General features: G+C 49.0%; 1 protein-coding gene across 4 annotated transcripts in view; it reads left to right on the top strand.

Annotated features, from left to right (window-relative positions):
- Window positions 1-21,561, top strand: part of CCNJL (cyclin J like) — a 55,950-nt gene that overhangs the window by 21,170 nt on the left and 13,219 nt on the right. The window lies entirely within an intron of this gene.

Here is a 21,561-nt window from a genome sequence, read left to right as displayed (position 1 = left end):
CTATCCGCTAAGCAAATATTTATCAGATATTCAACTAGCCATCTAGTCCTTAACATGCTTAGACCAGGTTCCTCCCTCGTCCACTCCGCTATTGCCACAAATAGCAGCAGAGTAGACTGTCAAACAGGTCGTTATTTTTGGCCTCCTTGGCCTACTGTCCTTGACTCTCCTTTTTGTTGACAGTTCATGCCATGAGAGAGGAGGAATGGAGATGTGAGAAAAGGAACTCATACCCCTTGTAGGGAATGAAGTACCTCCTCTCAACCCCGTTGGCTGTTGGGGGGCTGGACACTGAGGTTTGCCACAAATTCATGTAGTTTGACTGTGTAGTCTTTATTATCGGCAAAGCTACACTTGATGATCCTTCATGTGACAGAATGTCCACCATGGGGTCCTCCGACTCCTGTATCTCCTCCAAGAGGAGACTCATGTTCTGTGCAATCTGGTGTAATAGCTCCTGGTAAGACTGGAAAAGGACCAGCCATAGAGGCGCTCGCCACTGCCTCGTCTGGGGATGAGGATGAGTAGGCGTGTGGAGTCACCCACGGGCTCTGGAGGATGCTGGGTCTGGACCCCCTCATCTGACCCTGTTGCCCTGATCTGGATGGCTGGTCTCAGGCCTCAGCTGATGGGCTGTTATGTCTCAGGGGATGAGACTCCATTGCTGGTGCTCTTGAATGGCGCCTCTCCCAGGGGGATTGGCACTGGTGGCTCGTTGACATCAGTGACCTGGGCACACTCTGGGATTGGTGGTATGTTCAGGGTGTCCAGAAGGGCCATTGTGTAGGCAGCAGCCACTGTGGTTGCCATGGTACCAAGGGGATGCTCCCTCTGCGATTGGTGCAGCTCTGCATCCAACTCAGACTCTGTGATGACTATGGCAGTGCTGACGATGTTGGTGCCGCCACACAGAGACCTCCTCTGAACTCTTGTGTGGTACTGGGAGAATCAGACCTGGATGGTGCCAAGTGCCCCTGGACCTCAACTTTTGTTCTGGAGCGGGAACTCGACTTTGACACTGAGGGTCATGGTTCGCTTGGTGCCTCCCGGGAACTCGGCGCTGGAATCTCTGCCGGTCTTACAGGGGGCATACACTGCGGGTGGTGGTGACCCCTCCAACGGGAATGATGACCGTCCCAGTGTCATTCTGTGGACTATGGCCAATGGAGCATCGCTGGCTTCCCCCTTGAGTGGTGTGGTCTTGGCGGTGCTGGTGGTTTATCCCACTCCCTAGACACTTCAGTTTCTGAAATCTCTGAGGTTTCAGGCTGCCTCATAGGTGTTGGGCATCGAGAGAGAGTTCAAGATCGGACTCGTGTCCCTGTCTGGGCTGTTCCCCACTCAGGCACTTTGAGTGCAGAAGGTGAGGGCCCACAAAGAGGGCGTTTAAATATACCTTGCCGCTACAAGCTCTGATTACAAAAATTCTCCCAGAGTCACAGATTCACTGACTTTGAGGGGAGGGTTCACCGATTCACTGACTTTGAAGGGCGGGTTCACAGATTCACTGACTTTGAGCTGCCACGATCAAGTGATTTTTACCCCTAAAACCAGAGGCGAACACTTGAATTCTCCCCCAGGGTTACCCCAAACTCTTTTGCCCCAAAAGAGCTTAGAAAAAAGAAAAGAGAAAAACAGTCTTTGGTAGCTGACTTCTTAGTCTGAGGCATGCAGACACAGACAGACAGACCTCCTGTGTTTTCCAGGACACAAGAATCAAATCATCACCTTTAAAAAGTGATTTTTATTACAAATAAAAGATATACTTGATAAAGCATACTTGGTTGCTAGATGTTACAGAGCGGAAAACAAATTAAAACAAAAAATCTCTGGGAACAGTTCTGAGATGGTAAATGGGGAGGGGAGGCATAGATTCACACAGAGCAATCAAATCACATTATAAAGAAAAATACCTTGATCACAACTAGATTCATTTTTTCCCTTTATTTACGCACGATCTTCTCTTGGTTCAGTCCACTTCCATGCCCTGAATTCTCTGGAAGCATGATAGTCCTGCCTGGGTTTAAATCATTCTGTGTGTCTCAACTCCTGGATTAACTCTCCTGCACAAAGCAAGCAAGCAAAGTACCCTATACCATTCAAATTTCAGCACTTTATTCCTATCAGTTCTTCTGGCTTCCCTGCCAACACCCTTACTAGCTACCTGTGTTTAACCTCTTAGTCACCAGGTGCTGGTCAGCACACTTCCTACCCATTACAGTCTCGGTGGCAGGCTGCATGCTGGACTTCATGGCAAGTCCTGGACCTCCTGTGCTGGGATCTGTTCCCACCACTCCTGGTCCTGTCTTGGCTGGGACTTATGAGCAGATCTGCCTCTCGCCTCTTTCCTGCCCTGCAGTGCCAGTGAGGTGGACTGGTGCCTTGGCGGTGTGGGACTCTGGCGCCGGGAGTTCTTAACTGCACCCACTTTCAGTGAGTGTTGTGAATCGAGGCTGGAGCACTCCGTACCGAGCTAGCCTGGGAAGGTTTCTTTGCCACCTCCATAAGGAGCTGTTGGAATCTATACTCCTGGTCCTCCCTGGTACAGAGCTTGACACTCCTTCAAATTTTGCACTTTTCAATGAGATGTTCTTCACGCAAACAGCGAAGGCATGTGTCATGTGGGTTGCAGTTGGGTATAGGGGGCTTACACACTCCACATGACTTAAAGCCTGGGGAATTAGGCATGCCCTGGCACCCCAGAAGGGCTACTCTCTTTGGGCACTTGCCTGCTTTTCCAGTTAATGACAACAGCTTCGCTACACAAAATAAGACAATGAGAGCTATACACTAGGGACTAGGAGATTGCTGAGGTAAGATCGTTAGGATGTTCCAACACCATCGTGGACGGTAAGAAGGAATGGAGGGAGGATAGAGTCGACAGTTGTATATACGTGCTAATATTGAAGCGCCACTCTAGGGGTCCCCACAGTATGGGAGCTGCTAGGGGAAAGGTTTCTGACTAACGCGACACACATCCACCTATTTGGAATCGACGTAAACAAGCACTCGAAGAACCAGAGAATATGTACTTAAATGTTACACAGCAACTAATGTCCAGTGGATGAAAATGTCTTGGTTTGTCTTGAAAATGAGCCTTCGACAAAGAATTGTATTTGTTTTCCACTCAGCTGTGCACATAGTGGATTGCACCAATGCAGCCACAAGGATCCTACTTATTTTCTCTCCTGAAATGGATTGTACTAGGATAATTCTAGCATACAAAAGACACACAAGGCAATGTAACACTATGGTGTACCAGACAACAGACTTAGGTATGTCTACACTACCAAGTTTTTCTTGACAAAATGTATGTTGCTGCCCAAAAGTCAACAAAACAAACATCACCAGTGGGTGTTCACATTTTCTCCCTCTGTTTGCTGATCATATCCACATTGGGGGCACCATCATGGACAGTGTGATCAGTGCACTGTGAGATGGCAGAGCTGAACCCTGAGAATGTTAGGATTTCCTCCAAGTTCTCCTGTTGTTGGTTGTAGCATTATGTGAGCTCTCCCTGCTGAGGAATGTCAAAGCACTGCATCCATCTCCCTCCTCCTGCAGCAGCAGTTTACCTGCCACTGTTCCTATTGTAGCAGAACAGGAGCGGCCCAGTGGTTTGTTCTTTGTTCCTCAATGGAACAGCTCGCTCAGCAGTCAAAGACTTCCCAAAGCTTTGGAAGGGGAGATGCAGATGCGTGCAGGGCACCAAAGATCAAACTCTGAGCAGAGCCATCAGGGCAGGCATTCTGGGATACTGGTGGAAGCCAGTTTTGTTGACAAAACAAACAGCAGTGTCTACATTGGCTCTTTTTTGACAATAAAGGGAGGGGGAAAGGAGGGGAAAAAAAACGCTCAAGGGGTGGAAGATTTTTGATGCCAAACTGATTGTTTTTCCAATCATAAGTCACATTGCATTGTGAATATTCTTGCTGTTTTGTTGCTAAAAGGCAGTTTTTGACACTCTAAAGCTAGTGAGAGGTGGGTTTACCCCATTTTTTTTCCTAGCTTTGAGAAAGGTGGTTTGCTATATCATCTTACAAATACAGATCTGGGATTGCTGAATGATCACTATGGCTATGTCTACACTGGGAAGATTTGGCAATAAATGTGCTGTTGATATGCAAAAGTCGACATTGCATGGCCACATTGTTAGCACCCAGATAAAGCAAAGCAATGTGGATAAGCATTCCATAGTGCCTGGTCACCCTCAGCTGCTAAGCACCGTGGGAATGTGCAACATAGTGTTATGCATCTTGCGAACGTGAGAAAACATCCTGTCAACCACCTCTTTGCTTCCCAATCCTCCTGGGTATTCCAGCTTCCTTTTGCACTGTTTTAAATTGACAGTTCTTATGCACTCCTGCATTGGCCATGAGACGACATAGATCCCACAGTTCTTTTCCATGTTGTGATCAGTGTGCTTAATCCATCATGCTTTGCAGCACAGCTGCATCTGGATTTGATATTTTATAGCATCTCGGATGAGGACAAGAATGACACTGATGTATTGGTATTGCATTGGGCTATGAGAGATCACGTGTGAACCATACTGTTGCTTTTGTATTGAGAAATCAGGTGAGAGTAGTGGGATCACTTTGTCATGCAGATATGGGAGGAAGATCAGTCACTACAAAACTTTTGGATGTATAAACAACTTTCCTGGAACTGTAATGAGCTGGCCTCTGAACTGCGGCACTAGGACACCGAAATGAGAGTTGCATTTTTGGTAGAGAAGTGTGGCGCCATTGGTTTGTGGACCTGGTGACTCCTGATTGCTACCGTTCAGTTGCAAATCAATTTGGACTGGGGAAGTCTACTGTCAGGGCAGTATGTAGGGCAACACATCACATTTTGCTGCATAGGAATGTGATTCTGGGAAATTTGGCTGACGAAGTATCTGGCTTTCCAAACTGGCAGGGCCGTCGATGGCACTCATATTCCCATTGTAGCACCACCCCACCTTACCTCAGAGTATATCAAGAAGGACTTTTCCATGGTGCTTGAGGTGTGGATCACTGGGCATTTCATAGACATAAATGTGGGGTGGTCTGAAAGTGCATGATTTATTCAGGGACTTTCTTTCCAGTCCAGAAAATTACTGAGAGAGATGTGGAAATGCTCATAGTGATCCTAGGCAGGGCACATGGTCAGCAGTAAGGAGCGGTTCAACAACAGGCTAAGCCAATGTTGCTAGGTTGTGGAATATGCCTTTGGCAGACTGAAAGCAAGAGAGAGGTGTCTCTGGCAGGCTGGACCTCTTGGAGGATCATATCCCCAAGGCGGTGACTGTATGCTTTTGCTTACATAATTTGTGTGAGTAAGGGTGAAGCATTTGGCTGTGGGCAGAACAGTGAAACACAGAGCCTGGATGCAGAGTTTCAGCAGCCAGACACTTTTGCAGTCAGAGGCCCATAGTGTGGCCATCAATATTGGGGAAGCTGAGGACACTTTGACAATGAGGGACACTGACATTTCTGTGTGTTGGGGTTGCTTCCCTGCATCATTCCATTGCTCATCCTGAGTGAAGAATTCCCATGAAGCCCAAGCGATATTTCAAGTTTCTACAGGGGCCAGAGTGATTGGTGTGGATTGTTACACAATAAATTCATGACTTTAAAATTGGTCTTTATTGATGTCTTTCAATCAGGATGCTTGGTGGTAAGGTTATTGAAAAACCTCACAATGGTGTTAATGTCCAGCTATTAAAGTCACAGCTGGTTTTACAGGGCAGAATGATGGAGGGAAAAGATTACTTGATGGTGAGCATGTATGTGTGGGTATAGAATAAGGATGTAAAAGAGTGGTCTAATAGTCGATAGCTGATAAGCCTAGATTTATTGGGTAGTCGAGTCGACTACTCACATACCTTCTCCCCTCCCTTGCTGCCTCTATATCAGAGGCAGTAAGGGGAGGGAGGGGTTAAGCATTAGCCGGTGCTGGGGGGAGCTAGCTTAAAAGCTGGATTAAAAGCCAGTTTCCCCCAGCACCATCTCCCCTCTCACATTATTGCTTATATCAGAGGCAGCTGTGGGAAACATAGGGGAGGCTGCTCCTGCAGCAACCCCTGTTCACAATGGCCTGGGCTGCTGAAGCAGCCCCTGCCCGTTGTCAGCCTGGATCGCTGCGAACGGGCTGCTGGACCCATCATGAGCCAGGACCAAGCAGTCCCAGCTCGCGCCAGTCTGGGATGCTGTGCCTCTGCATTTTAAATGTAATAAGAGCCCGGCAGCTCCTATTACCTTAAAATGCAGAGCCACCGTGGTTCAGAGCTCTCCTTTCTTTCCTGAATTGCTAACTCATGGTTCTTCTCCAGTGAGTTAACACAGGGTAGTTTTGAACGCCCACCCAACAGTTATTGCACCTCTCCTCCCCCCCTTGAGGGTTCTGTTTTTATTGCAATGTAGTAACTTGTTTTGTTTGCTCATGGAGTTTGGCCAATATGTTGTTGGCCGCTTCACTACATTCATAGCTGTGTTGCTTCCAGAACATTCTGACTTTTCAGAGGGTTTTTACTGAACTTCTTTTTTTTAGTATTGTTTATTTAGGAAGTATTAATGTGAAAAGATCCGCCCCCCTACCCTGGGGCCCCCTCTCTCCTCGATCCTTGTCTCACATCTCCTGACCACGCTCCCTCAGTCAGTGTGGTCATGAACGCTTTTTCTTTGCATGATCACCCCGCTCGGGAGCTGAGGGGGACCTGGGCCCACCCTCTTTCCAGGCCCCAGCCCAGGACCCTAAGGTGAGGGTGCTCCTTCAGGATGCCACCCACCTGGCTGACGGGGCTAACCGCCTAAACGCGTCAGCCCGCAAGCAGTTCTCCGTCCGTCCGCCCGCCCGCCCTGGGCTACCTCCTCATCCCCGAGTGTCCTGGCTTCTCCTTCAGCCTTCCGCTCTTTTGTCCTCAGCCCTTCCTCCACGATCCCTGCCCCCCCCCCTTTTGTCCTCCTCATCTTTCCTTTTTACGGCTGTCGCTCCTCCCCCTGCGCTGGCGTCCGGAGACAGTTTCCCTTCCCTGCCCCCAGTGTTCTTGCCTGACCTGCCTCCCATTGCGCCTGCATTGGCATTGCAGCTCCCGGAGTCCAAAGCGCCTGCGCAGCCTGGGGATGGGCAGTCGCTCGCCAGCTCTGCTGCGCAGCTCGGGGATGGGCTGCCATCGCTGGCTCTGCTCCTGCCACCGGCTTTGCTCTCGCCGTGGCCAGGGGCGGGAGCGACTTGCCCCACTCCATGCGGAGATCTAGTGGCGGGGATGCATTTAGTTCCGTGACCCCGTCACAATTAACATGTTCACTAATTCTTACCATGTAAATATCAGAAACAAAACAACCATTACTGCCACAATGTTTTGTTTAAGGAGACATTATACAGGAACATAGCCATCCAGTTTCTCGTTTTAACAATGTATTACCATATCACAGTTTACATGACTTCTTAATCCTCGAATGTGCCTTTTCAAGAGCAGAGTTAGCACTAGAGGGAGCTTGTGCGGAGGGGAAAGAAGGGAAGGCACCAAGGGACAGGGTGCAGGAGAGACAAATGCCAGGGGGCCAAGTGCAGACAATGAGGAAAAAGGCAGGAGGGGAGGTGTCAGTGGGAGGAGGGATGGGGCGATGCTGGGAGAGGAGAGGGGAAGGGCATTGGGGGCTAGAGGGGAGAGGGGGAGGTGCTGTGAGAAGGCTTGAAAGAAGGGGTGGGCATGAGGAAGGCAGGGATGGAGCAATTCATGTGTGAGGGCACAGGGGCATGAGGGGAACGGTTGCAGAGGGTGGTGAGGGGGTGGGCATCAGGGAAAAAGAGGGCAAAGGGGGCAGGGGCAGTAAGGGAAGGGGGAGGCACCAGGAGGGTGCAGGGCTAAGGGAAGGTGCAGGTTCCAGGGGATTCTGGGGGTGAAGCAGAAGGGCAGACACCTGCAGGGGAGGGACAAGCACCAGAGGAGAGGCAGGGCAAGTGTGTAAAGGGAGGTGTTAGAAGAGAGGATGAGGAGAGGTAGCTCACGTGATCAGAGTGGGGCTACTGGAGGAGTGGGCACAGGCGGGAGAGAAGGGCTGGTGGAGGGGGGCAGGTCTCAGGAGGGCTGAGGGCAGTGAGAAGGGCAGGAGTCAGGACCGCAGAGGAGGGAGAAGAGTTGGGGGGCAGCAGGCACCAGGGGAACTGATGGAGCAAGTGGAGGAGACATGGCAGCAGAGAGAAAAGGTAAAGGTTAGGGTTACACCTGTTAAAAAAGAGCATAGCTCTTGTGCAAAACGCCCTCTCTTACCACGCCGTACTGTAAATTTCCTTGTGCAAGAGCAGGCGGGCATTGTGGATGCTCTGTGCTCAAGAAGCCGCAAGTGACGACATAGTCTTAGAGGGAACACTTCCCCCAGCCTCTCTGCCCCCGAGTTAATGTCACACCCATTGGGTTAATGCAATTGCAGGATAATTGCATGAGGGGGGTTTGGTGGGGGCCAAACTAATCCCTGTTGGTAGGAGGGTGGTGGGCAAAGTCCTTCCAGAGGGGTGACATGACACCTTTTACTTCTAGACATGATTGCTCTCTTTAAATATATTAGAGGGATAAATACCAGGGAGGGAGGGGAATTATTTAAGCTTAATACCAATGTGGACACAAGAAAAATGGATATAAGCTGGCTAGTAGGAAGTTTAGTCTTGAGATTAGATGAAGGTTTCTAACCATTAGAGGAGTGAGGTTCTGGAACGGCCTTCCAAGGGAAGTAGTGGAGGCAAAAGATCTAGCTGGCTTCAAGATTAAACTAGATGGGTTTATGAAGGGGATGGTTTGATGAGATAACATGATCTTGGTAAGTAATTGACCATTCATTATCAGTGGTAAATAGGTCAATGGAGGGATAATAGGAGTTACTATAGAGAACTTTCTGGGTGTCTGGCTGGTGAGTCTTGCCCACATGCTCAGGGTTTAGCTGATCGCCATATTTGGGGTCGGGAAGGAATTTTCCTCCAGGGCACAGGCCCTGGAGGTTTTTCACCTTCCTCTGTAGCATGGGGTACAGGTCACAGCTGGAGGATTCTCTGCATCTTGGGGTCTTCAAACTGTTTGAAGGCTTCAATATCTGAGATATAGGTGAGAGGATTATTCTAGGAGGGGGTGGGTGAGATTCTGTGGCCTGCATTGTGCAGGGGGTCAGACTAGATGATCATAATGGTCCCTTCTGACCTTAAAGTCTATGAGTCTATGGTCATGTGTCCATCTTGCCCCGAGCATGTTACCTCCAAAGGCGTGGTTAACAGGTGTCAGAGGGTGTGGTTAACGGGGGTCAGGAGCGTGGTTAACAGGGGTCAGGAGGTGTGGCTAATGGGGCACCACCAAAAATTATACAAACCTGCCTCCCCTGGAAGTGCCAGCACTTGAGAACTTCCTGCCAAATCTGTCAGGATCACCTGTCAGAGGCTCCAAGACCTACCAGTAGGTCCCAATCTACTGGTTGGTGACCACTGACCTAAAGTGTGAATTTAAACCGGTAAACTTATCAGTATAACTTTTCCTACTCTTTCTCCTGCCCCACATGTAAATTGTCTTATTCTTGTTTCAGTGGTTCTTTTTGGTTTATCGCTTAGTGTAAGGTTGAGGGTTGTTTTTTTTTAAAGGTGAAACCATTTCCTCTTATGCTGCAATACAAGACTATTACAGAGGTATGGCAATATCAGTGTAATAATGTAGACAGCTCCTAACACTGGCATTCTGTTTAAGACCTCACTATTGGTGTGTGTGTCCACTACAGGATGACTAACCAGTGTTGATTATCTTGCTGTAAGAACATCAGGGAGGCAAGACCCTGCAGATTTACTATTAGGTAAATTAAGTGAGTAAGGGTATGTCTACACTACAAAGTTAGTTCGAACTAACGGAGCGCTTAGTTCGAACTAGGTAATCCTCATTCCACGAGGATTAAGCCTAGTTCGAACTAGCTAGTTCGAATTAAGGGGTGTGTAGCCCCTTAATTCGAACTAGTGGGAGGCTAGCCCTCCCCAGTTTTCCCTGGTGGCCACTCTGGCCAACACCAGGGAAACTCTACTGCCCCCCTCTCGGCCCCGGACCCCTTAAAGGGGCACGGGCTGGCTATTGTGCCCGTGCCAGGTGCAAGCCTGCCAGCACCCAGCCAGCAGACCCTGCACCTGGCATGGATCGAGCCACCCACCCGATGCCCCCCAGCCCTCCCCCTCTTCCCGGGACCAGGCTGGCTGCTCCCGGGAGCTTGCCCGGGACCGCAAGAGGCGGGCACCCGCCTGAGCTAGTGCGGACATCGTGGACCTCGTCCACGATCTCCGCACTAGGCACAGGAAAGTGGCCGGCTTGGGCAGGAGAGCTGCCAGCCTGGCCACCCAGGAGCAGGTGTGCAAGAGAATCAAAGGGGTCCACTGAGACCCCCGACCCTGAGCCCTGAGCTTACAATGGCCATCCTGGGTCAGACCAAAGGTCCATCTAGCCCAGTAGCCTGTCTACCGACAGCGGCCAACCCTAGGGACCCTGGAGGGGATGGACCGAAGACAGTGACCAAGCCATTTGTCTCGTGCCATCCCTCTCCAGCCTTCCACAAACCTTGGGCAGGGACACCACTCCTACCCCCTGGCTAATACCACTCCATGGACCCAACCTCTATGATTTGATCTTACTTCCCTTTAAACTCTGTTCCAGTTGTAGCCTTCACAACCTCCTGCAGCAAGGAGTTCCACAGGTTGACTCTTTGCTTTGTGAAGAACAACTTTCTGTTACTAGTTTGAAGACTGCTACCCATTCCTTTCCTTTGGTGTCCTCTAGTCCTTCTTTATGGGAACTAATGAAGAACTTTTCTGTATGCACCCTCTCTACCCAACTCCTGCTTTTAGAGACCTGTATCCTGTCCCCCCTCCGTCTCCTCTTTTCTAAGCTGAAAAGTCCCAGTCTCTTTAGCCTCTCTTCATCTGGGACCTGTTCCCAACTCCTGATCATTTTAGTTGCCCTCCCCTCTCCCAGCCTCTCTCTTCCCCCTCCCACCTCCTTTTCCCAGTCTCCCCCAGTTTTGTTCAATAAAGACAGATTCTATTTTTGACCACATGTTTTCTTTATTTTGTACATCAAGAAGAGGGGCTAGGGAAGGGTAAGTGGAAGGAAGTGAGGGAGGAATGGGGCACGAGCCCCCGATGGGGAGGACTGGGCTGGCTCTGCGGGCTTCTGGGGGTGGAAGCTCTCCTGCAGCCCCCTAATTGCCCCCTCTCCCCAGATGGCAGCCTGCGGCAAGTGCAGCCGGGCTGATGGCCGAGTGCTGTGATATGCCCAGTGTGGGTAATCCGGGCACTCCAAGCCAGGACTGCTTTGCAAGCGGGTCACCCCTGAGAACTGTCTGTCCGGGGTGGGGGTCGGGACCCTTTAAGCACAGCCCTCGGCCAGCCTGAGACAGCAGCTCCATGCTCTAAGTCCTCCTCTGATGCCCTGCCGGCACTGCTTCCGGCCATCCTTAACCCCGGTTTAGGGTCCACTTAATGTGGACATGCTAGTTCAAATTAGCAAAACTCTAATTCGAACTAGTTTTTTAGTCTGGATCCGTTAGTTCGAATTAGCTTAGTTCGAATTAACTAATTCGAACTAAGTTAGTTTGAGTTAACGTTGTAGTGTAGACGTACCCTATCTGACCAATGTGATGGAGGTGTGGGAAGTTATAGTGTGGACATCACCTAGCTATTCCATGGAATAAACTACAGATACCTTATCTCCACTTCAGATTTTATAGTAAGATAACTGTGGCCATGGGCGATTGGTGAAGGTTGGGCTGGCGGAGGCAAGCCCCCAGGTGTGCCACTTCTGCCAAGGCCTCCGCCCCTTGTTATAGATCAGGGATGGAGTGGCTTCCTTTATCACTTAATGCTTCCAAACGCCAACGTGTCAAAAGTAAATGCAGGAAATTGAATGATTTTCAGGAGCAGTACATTAACAGTCTCAAAATCAGCAGTGATTAGAGCTGAAGTTGCTGGGTGCGGTCACGCCTCCATAAAAATAATAGATTATCTGGCAAATATTTGTGGGTGCAGGAGCACAACAACCTCCATGGGCCCCTGGTCAAGTGGAGGGGTGGTCTGCATTCCAAGAAGAGGCTGGGACCGGGGAAGCCAGCCCTCCGCACCACACAGTATAGCGCAGTCTTTCGTCCAGCCCTCAGAGCTACACGAAGCGCACGATGTGATGCTCCAGGTAGCAATTTGAAGTAGGGTTGTAATAGTGTAGATTAACTGGTAAACAAAAGATTATAGGTTAATGCTGTAGACTACATGCATTTCCCTCTCCCCTTCTCCCTGCCAGTACATTTTTTAGCAGGCTGGATCAGTCCTGGCTTTGTAACAGGTCCAGCAGCTATCCTTGCTGCCACTCTGCATTTAAAATGCGTTAGGAGTTGGGCAGGCTCTTGCCAGGTTCTCGGAGCTCAGAGCCCTCCCTCCCCCCCGCCGTCCCTTCCCAGACAGGGACTGCTGCCACCCCCACGCTGCTGCCTCTTTCCCAGAAGCAGCAGCACAGGGCAACGGGGAGCCAGTCTGAGCTGGTTTTCAAACTGGCTCCCCTCGCAGACCAGCTCCCACCTGGCACTTCACGCTGCTGCCTCTGATACGGTGGCTGCCAGCCCTGCCCCCGGGGACTATAGAATAGTTGACTAACCAATAAAATGTCATGAGGTTACTCGGCTATTCAATTAACCGATATTTAACATCCCTAATTTGAAGGGCTCGGAGCTCCAACTGCTGCAGCAGCAGGGGTCTCGGGCCTCTTTGAATCATCAAGCTTCAGAACAACTGCCCCCCTTCCCCTTCTACCTCCATGCTCCACTCCCACCCCACCCTCCTGTTGATGGGCCTGTGTGTGTGTGAGCCTGAAGAGCTGTTCTGTGGTGGTAATCAACACCCAGGTGTGCGGAGCTGATTACCGAAATTAGAAGAAGGTACATGCTGTATGCAAATGAGCAGTTTTACAGACCGCTCACTAGGCATTTGAAAAAAGATAAAAACTATTGGTGGATTTATGGATATAGCCAAGAGGAAGGACATCTCATAGGGAGTAAGAGATCTTTCCTGTCTTGGCTTCTGCAGACCCCAGTAAGTTGGAGGCTTGTATTTGAAGGGGCTATTGCCAGCCTCAAACATTCATAAATGTCAGGCCTCAGAACACCTCCACGACACAAATACATGTTGGCTTCTCTGTCTGTGTGTTCTGGATTTTGAACCTCTAGGGCTCACTTTTTCAAGTTTTTTCACCACAGTCATGAGGACTGCACCATCACTTAAAAAACAACAACAGATTTTTCATTTTTTCGTCTGACTGCAGGAGCTTGGGGCTATAAGAAAGATACTAAAAGGTGAGATTCAACATACAGTTGTGTAAATTGGAAATGCTGCGTGTTAATGGCACTTAAGTATCTTCACTTAGAAAGACAGAATAGCAAGAAGCACATGATAAAGGTACAGGCGAATCTCCACATTTCATTTCTCACAGTAAAAATTAACTACATGCAATTTCACTGGTCTTTCTAAGCATATATTTGAAATCTCCCTGGTACCATACAAGGAACAGCTTTGTCCCTGCATTGGGCTAACTTCTTGTTGTCCTCTCCAAATTTAAGAAGCCCCTATGGCAGAGGTGAGCAATAAGTTGCCCAGGGTACTGACCATGGTGAACTGCATCTGGCCTGTGGGCTGCTTATTGCCCACCACTGGCCTAGAAGCACCAGACAGATATCAAGGCCCCATTGTGGAATATGCTGAACAGAGAGGCAGGAAAGAGTTTCTAAAGACCTTTCCATCTAGGTAAGTGTTTCCCAGTTTTATTTGGCCGAGGAACCCTCTTCAGCTTTTCAGAATTTCAAGGAACCCCTAGGTTTGTCAAGCAAAAAAAAAGGGGGGGGGGAGGGACACACCAATGCATGAAAATCACATTCCTTCCCCAACACACATACCCCTCCTTGAGGCCTCATCCGCTCTGTTCCCCTCCTCTCCATCACTTGCTATCTCCAGCCTTATACGCTCTCACTAGCTTGAGACAGGAGGTGTGGGGTGGGAATGAGGGATTTGGGTGTGGGAAGGGATGAGAAGTACAAGCTCTGGGAGGGAATTTGGATGCAGGAGAAGGGGATGTTGGCTTGGGGAGGGGGCTGCAGGCTCGGGAGTGTTGGGCTCTGGTGGAAGGTTGGGGTGCCGAGCAAGCCAGGGCTTGTGGATGTAAGACTTTCCTCGCATGAGTAAAATGAATTGTGTTGTGCACCAGTACTGAATTCATGTGGCTTGTCTGGATGTGCCACTGTGGCTCCCAAGTTATTAATAAATATCTTATAAACCTCTACCTTTTCCCTCTGCTGACATGTCTCCTCCCCTGGTGCCTTCTTCCTCCCAACTCCTCACTCTCCTCTGCTGTCCTGACTCCTGCCCTTCTCACTGCCCTCAGCCTTCTTGAGACCTGCCTCCCTCCACCGGCCCTTCTCTTCTCCCTGTGCCCACTTCTCCAGTAGCCCCACTCTGCTCATGTGAGCTACCCCTCCTCATCCCCTCTTCTAACACCTCCCTCTACAAACCTGCCCTGCCTCTCTCCTCTGGTGCTGGTACCTCCCCTGCAGGTGTCTGCCCTTCTGTTTCACCCCCAGAATCCCCTGGCACTTGCGCCTTCTCTTACTCCTGCACCCTCCTGGTGCCTCCCACTTCCCTCACTGCCCCTACCTCCTTTGCCCTTTTTTCCCCTGATGCCCACCCTCTCACTACACTCTGCCCCCATTCCCCTCATACATGACTTGCTCCATCCCCACCTTCCTCATGCCCACACCTTCTTTCAAGCCCTCTCCCAGCACCTCCCCCTCCCCCCTCTAGCCCCCAATGTCCTTACTCTCTCCTCTCCCAGCATCACTCTGTCCCCCCTCCCACTGACACCTCCCCTCCTGCCTTTTTCCTCATTGTCTATACTTGGCTCCCTGGCATTTGTCTCTCCTCTACCCTGTCCTTTTGGTGCCTTCCCCTTTCCTCCCCCTCTGCACAAGCCCCTTCCTCTCCCAGCCCTTCCCCTTCCTCTACCTTCCACTTTGCGGGGCTGGAGTCTGCGCTCCGTCCCCGGACTCTTAACCTGCAACTCAGCCACACACAGCATTGCAGCACCCAGCAGTTTTAAAATCTCGGGTCGTGACATTACGTCACGCCTGGGCGTCTCCCTGCCTACCGGTTTGAGCACGCTGCACAGGGCAGCGGCAGCCAGCAAGGGGGAGCTCAGTGAAGGTTGCGCATGGCAGGGATGAGACAGGGATGGGGTAGGGGAAGAGACGCTCTGGGGCCAGGGTGGGAGGACGCGCGGGAGAGGCTGGGGCCTGCTCCAGCTCCAAATATTGGTGGAGCATGGGCACCACGAGCCCATACAACTCGCTGCCTATGCCTCTCCTGGCTAGCCAGCTCTCTTTCTTTCAGAGGGGATGGGGGAGCGTCAGCTCCTCGCGGAACCCCTAGTTTTGATTTGCGGAACCCCAGGGTTCCCTGGAGCACCAATTGGGAAACACTGATCAAGGTTATTGCAAGATGCAGCTAGAACAGTGGTTCTTAAATTGTGGTCCACAGACTACTACTGCAGCTGCCTTACAGTGGGCCATGGCTTGAGGCCTGGTCTGCTCTGAAGCAGGGAGCCCACACTGGTGCTCCATCCCTGTGCCAACCACTCCCCTATGAGGTTGGAGTACCAGAACTGGCTTCCTGCTGTTGGGAGGAGTGGAGAGAAGGCACTAAGCCTCACTGCGGGATCCTCCTCATGGGGGGAGCAAACAGCTCTGCATGCTGCTGCTCCCTCTCTTTCCAGCTTGGGGAATAGCTGCACACAGACGCACTGCCTGGAGGCTTTCCCCACTGCTCCCGTTGGCAGTAATCATGACCAACAGGAGCAGCCGGAGGCCGTGCTTGGGAGTGGCAGGGGATGCCAAGTCAGGTAAATGCCCCCCCATCCCTCTCATGCCCAAACCCTGCTCCTGCATCCTCTCTCCTGGCCCAGCCCACTACTGACCCTCCCTCCCATCCAGACCCTCCACTCTCACCCCCTCTTATATCCCCATTCCTATCCCACTCCTCGGCAGCCCCTCCCCACACATTGAGCCCCTCATTTTTGGCCTAGGGGGGCTCTCACAAAATCTACTAACCCTGGGACCCCAAAAGAATTAACCTGGTCTGTAGGAAGTCCTGAACCTTGGTCCTCCCTGCCCCCCTCCCAACGCCACTGCCACCGCCATCCCCGTGGGGCTGAAGTGCCAGGGAAGTGAGGTGTCTCGGTTGGGGCCACATCAGTGAGGGTTTGGTGGGATTTTTTTGTTTGGAGAGTTTTTTGCCTGTCACTTTTTTTTTTTTTTTGTATGGTCCCAGACTGCTTTTTGTTTGTAGATCAGTGGCCCTTGATCCAAAATAGATTTCCCACCCTTGCCATTAGGGATGTCAACATGTAGATGATTTCGTAATTAACCAATAAGCCTGGGATTCTTGGTTAATCTTGTCAACTATGCACACTTGCCAGTAAGACTATGTTTATACTGCACAGTTATTTCAGAATAAGATATTCCAGAACAGTTATTCCGAAATAGCTTATTTCAAAATAGCACATCTACACTGCAGGGAAGCCTCAAAATTAGTCCTAATGTGGACATGCTATCTCTATTTAGAGCCCCAGGAGGAATAACTTAGAATAGCTCTGGTGAGGGGCCATTTCAAAATAGCAGAAGTGGAGCATCTACACATGCCTTATTTCAAACTAGCTATTTCTGAATAGGCATTATTCTTCAGAGAATGAGGTTTACAGAAGTCAGAATAAGCCGTCTGTTATTTTGAACTTATTTTGAAATAACAGAATTGCTTTGTAGACGCTCACATAGTTATTTCGGAATGACGGCCTTTATTCTGAAATAACTTTGCTGTGTAGACACACCCTGAACCAAACTAGTTGGGGAAACTTTCGTTAATATGTGCATTGTCATTTAGTGGGCCAAGGAATAAAGAAAAATGTAGTCTCAGTGTTTAACTGCACTTTTTTAGCATGGTATGATTATTTCTTTCTGGCCTGGCTGGACATGCTTGATCTGTGTATCCCTCACTTGGTTAGGATTGAATTAAGTATTTATGAAATGAAAAGCGTGTGCATTGTAATGAGTCTTTCAACTGCTAGGTTTTTTTTACCCCACTTCTCTGGACTCTGAAACCCTAATAAAAACTAATTGCCAGTGTTCTTTTATTTTGATCACTGTGAAACACACCACAGGAAGATCTTCCTTCTTCTCTCCCCTTGCAAACCCGCAAGTAAACACTCTGATCTGCGCCCTATAGCTAGGATTGCATAGCAACTGTTGCTTTATTGGGTACCTTTGGACAACCGTGGTACTCCCTTTTTTCCCCTCTAGTTAAAAGCCAGCATGGGTAGGCCTTTTAATCTTTTCTGGCTGACAAATAAGCTAATTAAATGTTCTTTTCTCTTTGACTTAAATCCATTCCTCTTGGCAACACTGTGTCAGGCTTTCACTCCAACTAGCTGAAGATATTTGTCTTTTTAAAGAAAGCAAGTTTTTCACACTGGGAAACCCCTTCCCTCCCCCTTGCTCGAACCCCTCCCGTCCCAGGTCATGATCAAAGTGCAATGATTTAACTCTTATTTAATGAGGTTGCAGCTTCATACACCTAACTTACAACTTTTTGCTATTGTAAAATTTAAGCTAACATTACTTACCCATGCTGCTGCTTAAGAAGAACATCTTCTTTGTATTTTACAAAACTGCTATAGGAAAAGAACAAAATATTGAATATTAAAGACCAGATGCCGCACAAATTTAATCAGGTATATAACTTTGCTCACCCAAGTAGTTCTATTGAATTCAATAGGACTGCTCATGTGCTTAAAGTTAAGCATGTGCATTAAGTGTAGCATCAGAGTCTGTATTTATTTTCTTTAGAGGCATAACTTCAAAACGAAACTGTTTCCATGTTAATGAGAGAGGATGAGGCATACCTGGGAGGTCGACAAATGCCTTTGATGTCGACCGCGGAGCGTCCAGACTACTGTGCTGAGCTGACAAACAGCTGATCGGCTCAGCGCGACAGCCATGTAAATCTAAATGAAGTGGAGATTATTTATATCGCCGCTTCATTTTCCTATGCCGGGTAGTCTAATCTATATGCCTCTGTCGCCAGAGGCGTGTAGTCTAGACGTACCCCTACTCTGACAATTAAGGCTACGAGATGGTGTGTGGCGGAGGAATAGATTTAGTAACGTATACATTTTTAAAAAAACACCTTAATTCATATTTTGACTTTTCACCCTGATTGTCATCTAATAAACCAGATATAGTAACTGTGTTCCTATTTTCAAATTGAAGTGATTTCACAATGGAAGTTAACTACACCAGGTGCTCAATGAATTGAGAAGCCACATTCGTGGGTCAGGCTGGAATTAGACAAGTTTGCTCTTACCTATGCATAACTTGATACAACTGATGGGACGTTGTATTGGAAAATAGATCAAGTAACTTGTTCATCATAGGACTTGTGATTTGACTTCAATCTCATGCAGTGTGACAATCTGGAGGGCTTTGTTTAGAGTGTTGCTTCAACTCCCCCAAGCTCAAGTCCATATTGTTGGTCATGGTTTTGTTCTGGTTGCTACTTCTTATTTAACACCCAATTTAGAAACTACCAGTGCTAAGAAGCAAAAGGAAGTTCTAAGAGCATTCAAAATACTTGATATTTGAACACTACAACTGAATTAAGCTGTTTCTGTTTAAATTTAAAGCATGTAATAAATCATCGTGATTAAAACCTATTAGGAAGAACTTTGTTTTCTTGATACCTTCTAGGACAAAAGCTTTTGAAAACATCTGGGTAGGAAGGAGGAGTGAATTAGAATTTATAGATGTGATTGTTAGTTTAGCTTGTCCTTAGTTCCACAAGAACACAGAGGCTCTCAGAAATCTTGTGCTCTTCTCCTGAAATTTGTATGCCAAGTGCTAGAATAGCTTTTAAGACCATGGTTCTCAAAATTTATGGCCCACAGCCCACCTTGCTCAATGCAAACCTTGCTGCAGACCACCACCCATCCATGATGACAAAATGCCAGGAGGGGGTCAGAGGTGAAGTCTGTGTGTGAGGTAGGGTGCAGGAGCTGGATGGGAGTGGGATGGCTGGGGGGAAGTGATGGGTGCAAGAGCAAGGTGGGGGATCTGGGTGAGAGGGAAGGGTGCAGGTTGAGGGTGGGGGGATAGCAGAGTTCAGGAGTGGGCTGGGAGCATGGAGTCTCAGGAGGGAGGGTGCGTGAGGGGAGTAGTACACTCCCCTAGAAGTACATGTATTTTATTGTCCTTTCTAACAACTCAAGCTCGTGAACACCAAAATAAGGCATACTAAAAACAGCTAAATAAATACAAATAAAGTCAGGGCCATTAAGTGAAAGCATAACAAAATATGCACCAGAGACCCAGTTTAATAACCTACTCCTAGCATAGACCACTAAATCTTCAGGAAAAGTTGATTTAAAAAATAAAGTATCTTCCAAAACATTACTGGCCCCCACAGCCCCTGAGCTGGGGTTAGGACATGACAGGTTAGAAAAGACATGGGTGATACTGCAAATCAAATTTCAAGGCTGTATTACATGTTCCCAGGCAATGCTAAATCCAAATATTTTAAGCAGCCAGTGGAGATTACATTGATTTTTTTTTAAGGATGCTATTGGCCAGTTAAGTCTGACTGTTCTCGCTCCCAAGCTACCACCCACAGATCAATCAATGGAAATCAATCATATTTCACTCACTCTTTGGGACTCACAAAGCTGTTCCTGATCTGCCTAAATGTTTTTCTCCCTTTCTTAAATTAATCCACTTCTAATGACTCTTCCCCAATGTTTTGCCATACTGTAATCCCTCTGTGGTATAACCTGGACTGTCATTTGCTTTCCATAGACATCACAGAGCTAAGTGGTATGTATTTAGCTTTTCCAGTCATTGCCTACTAACACAGCTCCTGGATCACTACAACAGCAGTGGGCAATAACCAGTCCATGGGCTGCATGTATCCCTTGGCGGCCTTTATTTACCTGCAGCTCTGCAGATACGGGTGCTTGCAACTTCAGTTGGCCGTGGATCACTGTTCCCAGCTGATGGGAGCTGCGGGAAGTAGTGCCCCAGTCTGTGCCACTTCCCACAGCTCCAAAGGACCGAAAACGGTGATCCATGGTCCCCAGTTCCTTCCATGTTAGCTCATTCTTCTTCTAGTGCTTGCTCGTGTCCATTCCACTTAGGTGTACACGTGCTGCATGCATGGATTGTCAGAGAGTTTTCCCTTAGTGGTACCCATTGGGTCAGCAGGGGAGCCCCCTGGAGTGGCGCAGCTATATTGGCGCATACATCCCCCTGCTGGCCCTCCACCCACTCAGTTCCTTCTTAGCACTGGTGATGATTATTGGAGCAAGCATGATCCCAGCAGTATTGGCAGTTAATTAGCACCTCGTTCAGTACCATTGTTCTCCAAGTTGCTTTCCCTTTTTAAACTGTTCATTAAGTTGTTCTGTTTCATCTTTAGAGTTAGTTAGTGTTTGTGTTGGGTTGGGGTTCACCTGTTGTGTCCCCATCCTGTCCCCAGGGCATGCCAGGGCCTCACAGCTTTAAGGCCTGCCCAGATTGTGCTAAGCCTATGACCTTTTGGGATCTGAACGATTTGTGTCTGAAGTGTCTGGATGAGACTCATGTCCCAGCAAATTGCAAGATCTGCTGTACTTTCAAACGCTGGATTCAGCGCATGAGAGACTCGCTCTTGAAGGTGCTCCTAATGGAATCAACACTCCAACCAGCACCAGCTACAGATACAGCACCAAAGTCCTCCAGGGCCTCGACAGTGTCAAGACACTCTTCTACCTGTCACTGTTCCCAGTTGCTGTTGCCTCATAAGAAGAGGAGGTCAGAGAGGGGCAGATCGCCATCTCGGCACGTGTCCGTGGTGCGCCCTCAGTCAGGGACCCCTAATGTGCCTGCACAGGTCTCAAGGCTCGCTGCTTCTGAACCCACACATGGCCAAGTGAGCGTGGCCAGGGAGTGTAGCCTGGACGAGGAGCTCATGGATCAGCCCTCCTCATTGGACACATTTTAAGAGCTGACAGAGCTCACTTCAAGCCAGCCCTCACCATCTTCAGATCACTGCAGTCTTTTGCCTGCACCAAGATGCAGGCTCTGAACCCTGGCAGGTGATTGTCAAGACCAGCAGTGGCTGCGACTTTACTGAAGACCTCAGGCTTGGCAGTACATGCAGTGCTGCCCTCACCGGCATGAACGTCAATGCTGGCTCTGGCAGTGATGCTCTCCTAAGAGTTGAAGAGCTCCATCTTTAGTGCCACCACTACTGGTAGTGTAAACATGCCCTACGTTTTTAAGGTAAGACTGTCAGCCGACGGTCAGGGCAGTGAGTGGTATGTGTATGTGTACTATACACCCAAGACTTTAACTGCTGAGACCGGGGTCCCTTGCAGTGGGCAACCTGGAAGAGGTTGAAGGGCGCCCCAATAAGTGTAGAAAGAGCTTATTACGCTTCAGATTTCAGCTG

This window comes from Pelodiscus sinensis, chromosome 16 (assembly GCF_052426305.1).
Source record: "Pelodiscus sinensis isolate ZL-2025 chromosome 16, ASM5242630v1, whole genome shotgun sequence".
NCBI classification, from domain to species: domain Eukaryota; kingdom Metazoa; phylum Chordata; order Testudines; family Trionychidae; genus Pelodiscus; species Pelodiscus sinensis.
The sequence above is the reverse complement of the archived record's forward strand: the minus strand, read 5'-3'. Positions and strand labels throughout refer to the sequence as shown.